The sequence below is a fragment of the Leucoraja erinacea genome, chromosome 7 (genome assembly GCF_028641065.1).
Source record: "Leucoraja erinacea ecotype New England chromosome 7, Leri_hhj_1, whole genome shotgun sequence".
Classification (NCBI taxonomy): Eukaryota; Metazoa; Chordata; class Chondrichthyes; order Rajiformes; family Rajidae; genus Leucoraja; species Leucoraja erinaceus.
In genome coordinates this window covers 39624339-39636781 of record NC_073383.1, presented here as the reverse complement: position 1 = coordinate 39636781, position 12443 = coordinate 39624339, and the positions used below count along the sequence as shown (strand labels likewise).

At 47.0% G+C, this 12443-nt stretch overlaps 1 long non-coding RNA gene across 1 annotated transcript; it reads right to left on the bottom strand.

The window, feature by feature from the left end:
* Positions 1-255: 255 nt before the first annotated feature.
* LOC129698907 (uncharacterized) lies at positions 256-12230 on the bottom strand. Its single transcript, XR_008723747.1, has 3 exons — positions 12127-12230; positions 10363-10422; positions 256-1148 (listed from the first exon to the last, which is right to left on the bottom strand). It is a non-coding gene; the product is annotated as an uncharacterized LOC129698907 (long non-coding RNA).
* Between the last annotated feature and the right edge of the window lie 213 nt (positions 12231-12443).

Sequence of the window (12443 nt, the reverse complement as noted above, 5' to 3'; positions counted from 1 at the left end):
ATTACCCTCTGCTTCCTTCCATGGAGCCAATTTGCTATCCATTCAGCTATCTCTCCTTGGATCCCACGCAATCTAACCTTCCAGAGCATCCTACCATGCGGAACCTTGTCGAACACCTTATTGAAGTCCATGTACACAATATCTACAGCTCTGCCCTCATCAACCTTTTTGGTCATGTCTTCAAAAAAATCTATCAGATTTATGAGACATGACGTCCCACATACAAAACTATGCTGACTATCTCTAATCATCCCTCAGAATAATCTCCAGTAATTTACCAACTGCAGATGTTAAGCTCACCGGCCTATAGTTCCCACCATTTTCTCTGTCTTAGTTTGATGTCACTAAGGTGTGGCTAAAGTAGTCTGTTACCCTGGGACTGATGACAGACTTGGACCAGAAGTTGTGCAGTTTATGTGGGTTTTAACAGCATGCAGCAAACCATTATTAAACAATTTGCCAATGGTCACTTTGGTATGGATTTTCATTTCCATGTGTAAACTGAAGTGAGATCTGTCTCATCCACTGAATGTATAGGCACCAGTCCCAGCTTTTGTGGTTTCTCAAAACATACACCATCCCGGTTGTGTAAAAATAATTCAAGACATTTTAAAAAAAGGCACATTTTTTTAAACTCGGTTTCAAAGATTAAGCTTTCCTCTTTGGTGTTTTAGTTTGTTTCCGATCAACATTAAACAACAAAATCTGCTGCTGCCTTTATAATCACAGCCAGCTAACCAGCAAGATGACACAGCCCTCACTGTTTGATGGAGAGTTGCAACTAATCAGACCTCCCTTTAGATTTTGGTGGCCTTTCACCACATCAAGGCTCAATGAAATACTTTTGAAGCGCTGTATGTAAAGGAGATGCACCAGCCAATTTAGACATATGCGATGTATTTGATTGGTGATGTGGTTTACGTTGGCGGAATCTCCGGGAAAGAATCGCTCAGCGTCCTCTGCCAGGTAGACACAAAATGCTGGAGTAACTCAGCGGGTGAGGCAGCATCTATGGAGAGAAGGAATGGGCGACATTTCGGGTCAAGGCCCTTCTTCAGACTTCCTCTGCCAGGTGATTCCTTGCATCCACAATCTGGTGCAGCCAAGATCCATCTCATTCACCAGGACTGCAGAGTTGCCTAGAATTGCTGAGAGGTAGAGAGATGGATTAGACATTAAGAGGCCATTCGGCCCATCATATCTGTGCTAGCTACCTATCCCATGCAGCATCTTCCAGCTATGGGTATGTAGACCTGCAGGCTGCTTCCACGAATAACGAGCTTGCCGCATGTGAAGAAATTGTGGGATACTTTCTCTGGGCAGAAATAAGTATGCAGTTTAAAAAACTGTAATAACACAGGAAGTAATGCCATTTTTTCCTCTTTGGAAACTATGATTATCTGCACAACGAAACCACAAAGAAAAATAAATAACTCAAAATGACTGCGATTCCTCTGGGTCCTGTATCATCAGCTATAATTTTCTATTCCTTTGAACTTACGCCTCACAGGGAACTGGGTGAAGATTATTTTTCTGCTCAAAAAATAGCAACGATGGAAGGTCAGATAGCAATTGGCGCACAAAGCGTAAGAGAGACTGGATATATATCCGTGCCCCGTAACAAAGGAAGCTCCGCTGGTGCTCTCTAGAAGGGCTGTTTCTGTCTGTCTGTCTGTGAGGCAAACACATGATGAAAGTACAAATCAGCTCTCGGCTCAGTGGCTTCAAAATGCAAAGACAGGTTAAATGAAGAAGAAAGCTAAAAAGACTATAATCTGAAATGTACAAAGGGAAGAGGACAGCATTGCTCTAAACCAGGGATTAGTAGGCGGTGTCTTTGGCTTTGCCAATGGGAGAATTTTTAGATTAATAGACTAATACAACATGGAAACAGGCCCGTGTGTAAGAAAGAACTGCAGATGCTGGTTTAAATTGAAAGTAGACACAAAATGCTGGAGTAATTCAGCAGGTGAAACAGGTTCTTCAGCTCAGCTCAAGCATGCTGACCAAGATCCCTATCTAAGGTATTCCCATTGTGCCCGCATTTGTCCTATATTCCCTTAAACTTTTATTTTCAATGTACCCACCTTTACCAATTCCTCTTGCAGCTCTTTCCATTTACCCACCATGCACTGTGAAAAGTTTGTCCCTCACGTCCACTTTAAATCTTTCCCCTCTCACAAAATGATGCCCTTTAGTTTTAGATGTCTCTATTTTGAGGAAAAGACTGTAAACATCAACAAGTCCTGTATCAGATACATGACACATCCCCCATGCAGCAGTGTAGTAGATAGGAAGTCCTGCTGCAGAAGTCCCGATGAGGTCGAGATCGACCGCCTCACCCGGCCTAGATGCCACATTTTCGGGGGGACTTCTGCGGGAGATTTCAAATCCGCTCTCGTAATTTTGTCCGGATTAAAGGAGGTGCCAGACCATCGGTTGTCTGAAAATTAGTGGTGGACCTGTATAAGGTTTGCATTATGTTTCCCGGCTTGTACTGTTATGGTCTGGTTACTTAGTATTACTGATGATTTATGGTATTATTGTTTATAGTATATTTATTTGTTGCATCTTTTGGGGCTGTAATGAAGTAAGAACTTCATTCCTCCATTCCCAGTGCATGTGAGAATTAAACACTCTTGTCGGCAGGGCTGGGCTTCAGCCTGGTGCAGCCTGGTGCAGCATGCTGCCTGACTGACTGCCTGACTCCACGGAACCTTTGGCAAACCCAGCTCCATGCAAGTAGCACTCTTCCCAACACATCCTCAACATCGCGAGACCTGGCACAGAAGTGTTGTCAAATAAAACCTGCTTCCGTGTCATGGAAGGGGAGGGGAGGGACACATATGATGGAATGTTTGGTCAAAGCATAATTATACGGATAGCTTTTAAATGATTATTTTTTTAGAGATACAGAGCGGAAACAAGCCCTTCGGAAACCCACGCAGGTCACGGGGAGAACGTACAAACTCTGTGCAAACAGCACCCGAACTAGGGATGGAACCCTGATCTCCACCGTTGCATTTGCTGTACGGCAGTAACTCTACCGCTGCCCCACCATGCCGCCCTAGAGGAAGTCAAGGTATTGAAAGGTGTGGGACTGGCCAATCTTGCAGGGATGTGCGAAGGGATTCCTGCCTTGGCCCAGAGCAGAGGATTTAACATACTTTTCTGCTCACATTCTCCTCATCTTCTCTCCGCCACCTCCCACTGCCCCCCCCCCACACACATTTATCTGCACACTGTGGACTGTTTACGGTAGCCAGTTAACGTGGGAGGAACCCCACATGATCACAGTGAGAATGTTCCACCTGCACACAGGCAACACCAGAGGTCAGGATGGAACCTGGGTCTCCAGCACTGTGAGGCAGCAGCTCTACCTTGGTGTGCCAAAATGACCGGGACATTGCATTCACTGGCCATTTTGTTTGCTGTCTTGCCCCGGAATATCAGCTCCCCTCTGGGTTCAGCAAACTACAACCTTCTGGATTCAGCATCACAACTCCTGTCCCCAAGACTTGCCTTTAAAATGATTAAGGAGCAATTGGGTTTAAAAGTTCATCTTAAGGATACAGGGCTGCCAATATTGGGTGAAAGTTGGGAGTGAGAAATTGCGAGAGACCAAGCCTGAGGGAGCATAGCGACATGGAACTTTTGCATTTTTCAGCTTGAAATTGTGCAATATGGTGCATACTGTAACGAGTCTTTTAACTTACACTTGAATGCATTATATATGCTTTAAATTCGATTAGCTATGAATAAGGTTAGACTAAATTATGGATAACAAAATTTGCTACCTTCATTGGCTTCCTTGTTATCTAACATGCTAGTTACTTTGTCAAAGAAGTCATCAATTGGTTGAACACAATTTTTCATCCATAAAGTTATACTCACTCAGCTGTATAAGTATTTTGTTACCATTTCTTTCATTTTCCTAACATACTTTCCTGTAGTCATTTTCACCCCCAATATTTTCAGTATTTTGCTGTCTTCCTCTCAGCTGGGACTTTTCCGAAATGCAAAGTCCAATAACTATATATTTAAGCAATATTATTCTATTAAATGTGATTTTGAGAGTACATAATATTTTCTGTGGTATTCATAACACAACAATGATAAAAAGATCTTTGTTTTGATTGCACCTACCAATATGCATTCATTATTACATTATAGTTAATATGTACCGAGCGCAAATATATGTTCCATTGCTCCCCATTCCCAATTACTTTTACATTTAAGTGATTGAAATCCAAGTGAAGTTTAAATGGCATCATAAAAGTAAAACCTCCAGAATGGATGATATTCATTACATGGTTGGTTAGGGTCAGTTTCAGCACAATTACTATATTAAACTTTGAAGTGTTGGAAGGGGCTCTGCAAGCCGGCAGCCCTGTCAGCAGCGTGTCTGTTTTTTCTACTTTTTTTGTTTTTTTTAGTATGTTTTAATGTATGTTTTTAATGGTTCTTTGTGTGTCTTGTGTGGGGGTGGTGTGGGGGGGTAAGGGGGAAACCGCTTTGGTCCCCTCTTCCACAGAGAGGCGACTTTTGCCATGTTGCCTCCCCCGTGGCCTAACATCGAGGATCGGAGCAGCCTTTCCCGGAGACGCGCCTGGGGCTTTAGTGGCGGGCGCAGCTTGGACTCTCGGCGTGGAGCGGGCGATCCCTCGCCGGGGCTCGCCGGAGGGGAGCGCTCCGTTAGATGGCCCTGAAGCCGCGGTCTCCGGTAGGGAAGGCACCGTTTCAGGACTTACCTGGACTTTTTACCTTGTCTCTGCACATCTGGACGCCCGCAGCGACGGCTGCAGAGGGTTGCGGTCCCGACCACGGGGGAAAATGGAGGAGGACTCGCCAAATTTTGTGCCTTCCACCAGTGATGAATGCTGTGGTGGATGTTTGTGTTACATTTTTATTGTGTTTTTGTGCGTTCATTTTCATTGTACCGCTGCTGACAAATTCATTTCACTTGCACTTTATTGTGCAAGTGACGAATAAAACTGATTGATTGATTGTTGTATTGCATCTTCAGAAGTCCTGGTTCAAGCTAAAACTAAAGACAAATAATAATCTCCTCACACATTCCCCTGTCTCTGTCACTCCTTTAAAATATGCCCCTTCTTTGAACAAGCTCTTAAATAACGCATCGGAATCAGTTTCCATCTGATTACACTCCTTGAGGATGTTCATCTACGTGTTCAATTAATAAAACAACGAGATTGGGGACATTTCTATTCAACCTGTCAAAGGAATTTGAGGGGGGGGGGAGGTTTAGAAATAGTCAATGAGGTAAACAAACATAATAATTGAGTGGCAAATGACAATAGTGCTACCCTCCCAATATTTAACTGAAGGAAATAATGGGTTATTAGGGCTGTATGTTGTGGCAGACAGCCTGGCACCTTGCAGGTCATTTTAATATTACACTTATCCCATCCCCCTGGATATTCCGGATTAATAAATTAAGGTTTTGTCAACTAATTACAAATCAGGCTAATTACAAATCAATAACATTAGCCAACTCCGAAACATGAAGCACTGAGCATTGGGATCCAGACATCATGGACAACTGGCCTCAGTTCCCCGCTCACATCTGGCAGTGGTCTCCGTCTGAACCAGGGGCCACGGAGCGTTTTTGAAAGGGGGGAGGATGTGCGATCACTGATCACTGGCCTTGGGGGTACCCGGTGAGGGAGTGGAGCAACCGAGTGGGGAGAGGATGTGGAATTAGGATGTCCCCCCTCCCAGGGTAGGGACTTTTTGAAATTTGATGTATTAAAATCATGTTTTAGTGCATTGAAGAAGTATGATTTCAATGTTTTTTGTGTGAAGTATTTTTAAGAGGTAACTTTTTAAGGGGTAATTTTTTCCACACAAAGGGTGGTGGGTGTATGGAACAAGCTGCCAGAGGAGGTAGTTGAGGCAGGGACCATCCCAACATTTAAGAAACAGTTAGACTGAAACATGGATAGGACAGGTTTGGAGGAAAGGACCAAAAGCAGGTAGTGTAGCTGGGACATGTTGGCGGGTGTGGGCAAGTTGTGCCGAAGGGCCTGTTTTCACACTGTATCACTCTATGACTACATTATACCTCCACCATGCATGAATGCTTCAAAATCAAGTGATCGAGTTTTATTGCCATATATATATAGCATAGAAACATAGAAAATAGGTGCAGGAATAGGCCATCGGCCCTTCGAGCCAGCACTGCCATTCTATATGATCATGGCTATTCATCTAAAATCAGTACCTCTTTCCTGTTTTTTCCCCATATCCCTTGATTTTGTTAGCCCCAAGAACTAAATGTAACTCTCTCTTGAAAACATCCAGTGAATCGGCCTGCACTGCCTTCTGTGGCAGAGAATTCCACAGATTCGCAACTCTCTGCACGAAGAAAGTTTGTCCTCATCTCAGTCCTAACTGGCCTACCCCTTATTCTTAAACTGTGAACCCTGGTTCTGGACTCCCACAACATCGGGAACATTTTTCCTGCAGTTACAGTAAGTGAAAATCTAGCAGGCAAGCAGGATGCTTTCTCCAACCACCCTCATTTGAAGTCCACTATCTTCCACCGTATCTACCCAGTGCTTGGTACTTACTTCCAGCAGCCATTGGTTGTCCTCCAGGATGCACCGAGCCGCAGCCTAATCCATGCCGGTCACCTGGGCAAATTCGGCATAGAGACTCTCACGGCAGCGGTGCAACGCTTCGACGCCTCCGATGGCTCGGGTCTCTGGCACTGAGGCTGCTCCATGGCCGGAGCTGCAGTGAGCGACTCGCCAGCCCGGCAAACACACGCCAGCCCCGCTCCCCGTCCGCATCTGTCCCCGCCGCTGCTTCTGCTTCCAACACCCATGGCCCATGCAGTTGATATGAGTTTTGAAATTTTCATTGATCACAGAATTTCTCACGACAGAGCGTGAGAAATTTGTGATCAGCGTGAGAATTTGGCGAAATGCGTGATTCTCACGCTCAATGCATGGGAGTTGGCAGCCCTCCCTCTCTATCCCCCTCACCCTCCCTCTCTCTCTCTCTCTCTCCCCCCTCTCTCTCTCTCTCTCTCTCTCTTCTCTCTCCCCTCTCTCTCTCCCTCCCCTCTCTCTCTCTCTCCCCCCCTCTCCCTCCCCTCTCTCTCTCTCTCTTCCCCTCTCTCCCTCCACCTCACTTTCCCCCTCCCTCTCCCCCTCCCCTCTTCTCTTTCCCCCAGCTCCCTCCCCCTTCTCACCTCTCGCCTCTCCCCCCCTTCTCCTCCCCTTCCTCCCGCTCCCTCCCTCCCTCCCTCTCTCCCCCTCTCTCTCTCTCCCTCCTCTCTCTCTCTGTCTCTCTCTCTCCCCCTATCTCTCTCCCTCTCACTCACTCCCTCTCTCCCCTATTTCTCCCTCTCTCTCACACCCCTCTCTCTCCCCCTTTCTCTCTCCCCTCTCTTTCTATCTCCTCTTTCTCTTTGCCCCCTCTCTCTTTCCCCGTTTCTTTTTCTCCCTCCCTCTTTCCCCTTTCTTTTACCACCCCTCTCTCCCCTCTCCTATTCTCTCCTACCCTCTCTCCTCCCTCTCCACTTCCCTCTTTGTTCCCTTGCTCCTCTCTTCCTCTTTCCCCCTCTCTCCCCCTTCCTCACCCCTTTCTCTCTTCCCCCACTCGCCCATCTCACTCTCCCCCCCTCTCCTCTCTCTCTCTCCCCCTCCCTACATCTCTCTTCTCCTTCTCGCTCTCCCTCCCCTCTCTCCTTCTCGCTCTCCCTCTCCTCCCCTCTCTCCCCCCTTCTCCCTCTCCCCATTCTCTCCCCCCCTCTGTCTCTCCCCTCTATCTCTTCTCACCCCCGCTCTCTGTCTTCCCCTCCCTGTCTTCTTCCCCTCTCTCTCTCCGCCTCCCTTTGAGAGTCTCTGTCCCTTTGGCACAGAGACTCTCAGGGCAGCAGTGCAACTCTTCCGACGCCTCCGACGGCCCGGGACTCTTGCACTGAGGCTGCTCCATGGCCAGAGCTGCAGCGAACGACTCGCCAGCCCCGCTAACACTTGCCAGCCCGCAAACACTCGTTAGCCCCGGCAACCCGCATCTGTCCCCGCCACTGGCTCTGCTTCCATCCCTCCCTCAGCCCCGGCTCTCCAACACCCGCGATCCATGCAGTTTATCTGAGTTTTAACATTTTCGTTGATCACAGAATTTCTCACGACAGAGCGCGAGAAATCTGTGATCAGCGTGAGAGCGTGAGAATTTTTTCAAGTGCGTGATTCTCACGCTCAAAGCGTGAGAGTTGGCAGCCCTGAGGATATAACAACTTCCTAAAGTCTCAGACGATGTTGTCTCAGAGACTATTCTGACCACTATTTCTGAGTCAGCCCTTTGATATTGGCTGAGTTTCATCCTGACATTCACAGTGTCTTCCCTGTAATGTACTCTTGTTCCCTTTACTTGTTCCTCTTGCTTCAGTCCTTTCACCTTTTCCGCATTCCTACCCTCGTTTCTGCCTCTTCATTCGGATGGACCGGAATCCCGATTGAAAAATCACCGGCAGGTGAAACTGTCGCCACCTCCCTCTCCACAGATTCTGTACAAACCACTGGGCTTCTTCAAATTTCCTGGTTCACTTCAGTTGTCCTGTGTTTGATGTAATTTGTTTTTGCCTGCTTTAAAGCTGCAGCATTCATTTATAATTCCAGGCACGCCCTGTAATACTCCAGTAAAAAACACTTGTAAGGCCTGAATCCTGTGGCCATCCCTAATTTTCCAGTAAACCTAGTGATCCATTACAGAAGGCATTCAACAATCCAGCACATTGTACACACTAGACAAGGTAGGGCTTTCTCCCATGAAGAGGTTAGTGAATCAGATGGGTGTTTACTTCAAACCAGCGCTGCTGTGGTCATCATGACTAGTGTTTATTAAAAAAATGGAATTTAAATTCCACATAGCCATGGTGGGATTCGAACCCAGATTTCCACATTGTCTGCCCAAGCCTCCATATCATGAGTAATTCAACCACTCTGCCACTACCTCATAATCTCACCTTATCATTCCATAAATGTAAATTACTGCTCAGAACTGTATTGGACAAACCAGCTCATTTTAAAACCTTCTCCCCACTTATTAGATTGTGCTGAAATTTGTTTTCTTTTGTTTCAGAAATAATTGTCAGCTAGGAATTCCACAGTGCAGTAAAGCTTACTGAAAGTCAAGAAAGATGTTCATTATTGTTAAAGGGCTTGATATGGAACATTTATTGATACGCGGACATAGAGCGAGGCCTTGCGCAAATTGGAGGAACAGCACCTCATTTTTCCATTGGGCAGCTAACACCCCAGTGGTATGAACATTGACTTCCCCAACTTCAAGTAACCCTTGCTTTCCCGCTCGCTCCATCCGTTCCCCTTCCCACTTCTCCGACCAATCTTACGGTCTCCGACTACATTTTATCTCTGCTTTGGTTTTAGCTTCCTCCAGCTACAATGATCTATTCTACATGTTCCTTGATCTCCATTCCCTTTGTCTTATTTTCACACCTTACACTTCTTTATCGATGTATTTCCCTCTCCCCTGACATCAGTCTGAAGAAGGGTCTCGACAAGGGTTACCAACTGTCCCATATTAGCCGGGTCATCCCATATATTGGGCTAAATTGGTTTGTCCCATATGGGACCGCCCTTGTCCTGTATTTGACTGCTACTACTCGGGTCGAGTGGACTGTCGGGTCAGAGGGCCACGTCCGGCCCTGCCTCACCAGTCCCGACGTAGTGCAGCCCATGGAGTGCAGCAATAGCGCCTCGCTCGTGGCCCCGTCGGTCGACAGCCAGGCCAGCTGTCTGACCTTCGGACCTTCGCTTACGGCCAACACCACCACCCCTCCTTTTCAAGGCCAATCATCGGTTTATGAATTGGATGGGGTGCTGGACTTTGCGTGCAGCCGAACACAAAGCCCGGTCGGCGGGCCAGCTGAGGAGTTTTAAGGCGCAAAGTCCGGCGCCCGGGCCACAAATCCTCAGCAGGCCCGCCGGCTGGGCATTGTGTGCAGTCCAGCACCCGGGCCAACTCATCATTCATCCAGCCACGGCCAAGTCAGTCAACTAATTGCCACGGGCTTGGTTGACGACCTGTATCTTGGTTGACATCCTGTCACTATCCGTGCATCAGTTGCACGCCTGGTTCGTCGAAAAGATCAAAATTCAAAATTGTAAGTACAGTTTCTACTGAATGTGTATCACTTTTGCACCATCGTAAAGTCGAAATATCATAAGTCGAAACATTGTAAGTCGAGGAACATCTGTACTATCTAATCACCAGAGGGCACGCTTACAGACAGATCCTAGATCTGATACAACAGCGTGCGTGCGTGCATGCTGCATGTGCTGTTGACGCTACGCACGAGTGACTCACCTGTCATCCAATCGCAGGCCCCCTTATGCGCATCAGTTATACGCTATATTTTGCCAATTCCTGCCAAAACAAAAAGTTTCAATAACGTATGGTGTTGTTCGGTCCGTTTGACGTGTGCAAATATGGATAAACCTGCAAAAAAGAAAATACTGTGCAGCTAAAACAAGCAATGGGAAGCAAAAAAGACATGGGTTAAGCCCGTCAGTGATGACTCAACAAAGGCCTTTTGTACTTTAGGCTGTTGGGAATTTGTCCCTTATTTGGGAGTGAGAAAGTTGGCAACCCTAATCTCGACCCAAAATGCCACCCATTTCTTCTCTCCAGAGATGCTGCCTGTCCCACTGAGTTACTCCAGCATTTTGTGTCCATCTTCAGATATTGGGAGTAGGAGAAATCCGGTTGTGGGGAGAGCTTTAATGACCTGGAATACATTGTCTGACTGCATATTGAAGCAGATTCAGCAATAGCTTTCAATAGGATGTTGGATACACATTTGAAATGGGGAAAGGAATGGGCGGTGATGGGAGTTGGGGAAGTAAGCTCAATTAATTGAAACCTCCGTCTACGCCGCATCTGCTCCCAGGATGAGGTGTTCCACACCAGGGCATCGGAGATGTCCTCATTCTTTAGGGAACAGGGGTTCCCCTCTTCTACTATAGATGAGGCTCTCACCAGGGTCTCTTCTATACCCCGTGACTCTGCTCTCAGTCCCCATCCCCCCACTCGCAACAAGGGCCGAGTCCCCCTTGTCCTCACCTTCCACCCTACCAGCCGTCACATACAACAAATAATCCTCCGACATTTTTGCCACCTCCAACGGGATTCCAGCACTGGCCACATCTTCCCATCTCCTCCCCCGTCTGCTTTCCGCAGAGACCGCTCCCTCAGTAACTCCCTGGTCAATTTGTCCCTTCCTACCCAAACTACCCCCTCCCCTGGCACTTTCCTTTGTAACCGCAGGAAATGCTACACTTGTCGCTTTACCTCCCCCCTTCACTCCATTCAAGGACCCAAGCCGTCTTTCCAGGTGCGGCAGAGGTTCACTTGCACCTCCTCCAACCTCATCTATTGCATCCGCTGCTCTAGGTGTCAGCTGCTCTACATCGGTGAGACCAAGCGTAGGCTTGGCGATCGCTTCGTCGAACACCTCCGCTAAGTTCGCAATGACCAACCTGATCTCCTGGTGGCTCAGCACTTCAATTCCCCCTCCCATTCCGAATTCAGCCTTTCTGTCCTGGGCCTCCTCCATGGCCAGAGTGAGGACCACCATAAATTGGAGGAGCAGCACCTCATATTTCGCTTGGGCACTTTGCACCCCAATGGTATGAACTATGACGTCTCTAATTTCAGGTAGTCACTACTTTCTCCTCCCCTTCTCAGCTCTCCCTCAGCCCACTGGCTCCATTTATTCTTCCCGTCCCCCACCCTCACATCAGTCTGGAGAAGGGTTTTGACCCAAAAAGTTGCCTAATTCCTTCATTCCATAGATGCTGCCTCACCCACTGAGTTTCCCCAGCACTTTTGTCTACCTTCGATTTTCCAGCATCTACAGTTCCTTCTTGATCAATTAATTGAAAAGTTCTTTCCATGATCCGGCACTGACTTGATCGCCTGAATGGTCTCTTTCAAAGAACCAGCATAAGTGTGATGGACAGAAAGGTTCATTCTGTGCCGTATCACTCTATGAATCACCAACAGATTCCATCTCTATGAATCACCAAAGACAGCCCAGCCTGACGATGAACCATTAATCCTAGATATTACCTGCTTTCCAAACAATAACCTTTTCAAAGAGGGCTAATATGGACCATTTCCACTCTGCACAGACGAAACTGAATAAGCCGAGAAATCTTCAGCCCTCTCCCATCAACGACTGAAGACCCAAATCACTTCTGCATTTACTTCACAATGTTAATTAAAGCAACGAGACACAACTGTGAGAAAGATACATTGAGGAGAGCCTCATTACTATGCTGGGTTCTGTAATTGAGAGTTTTAATTGCATACTTCCTTTACTCAAATCGGCATCCTACTTTAGAGCGGTTTAAGGAGCTTACCTTAATGATGCATGATTAGTAACT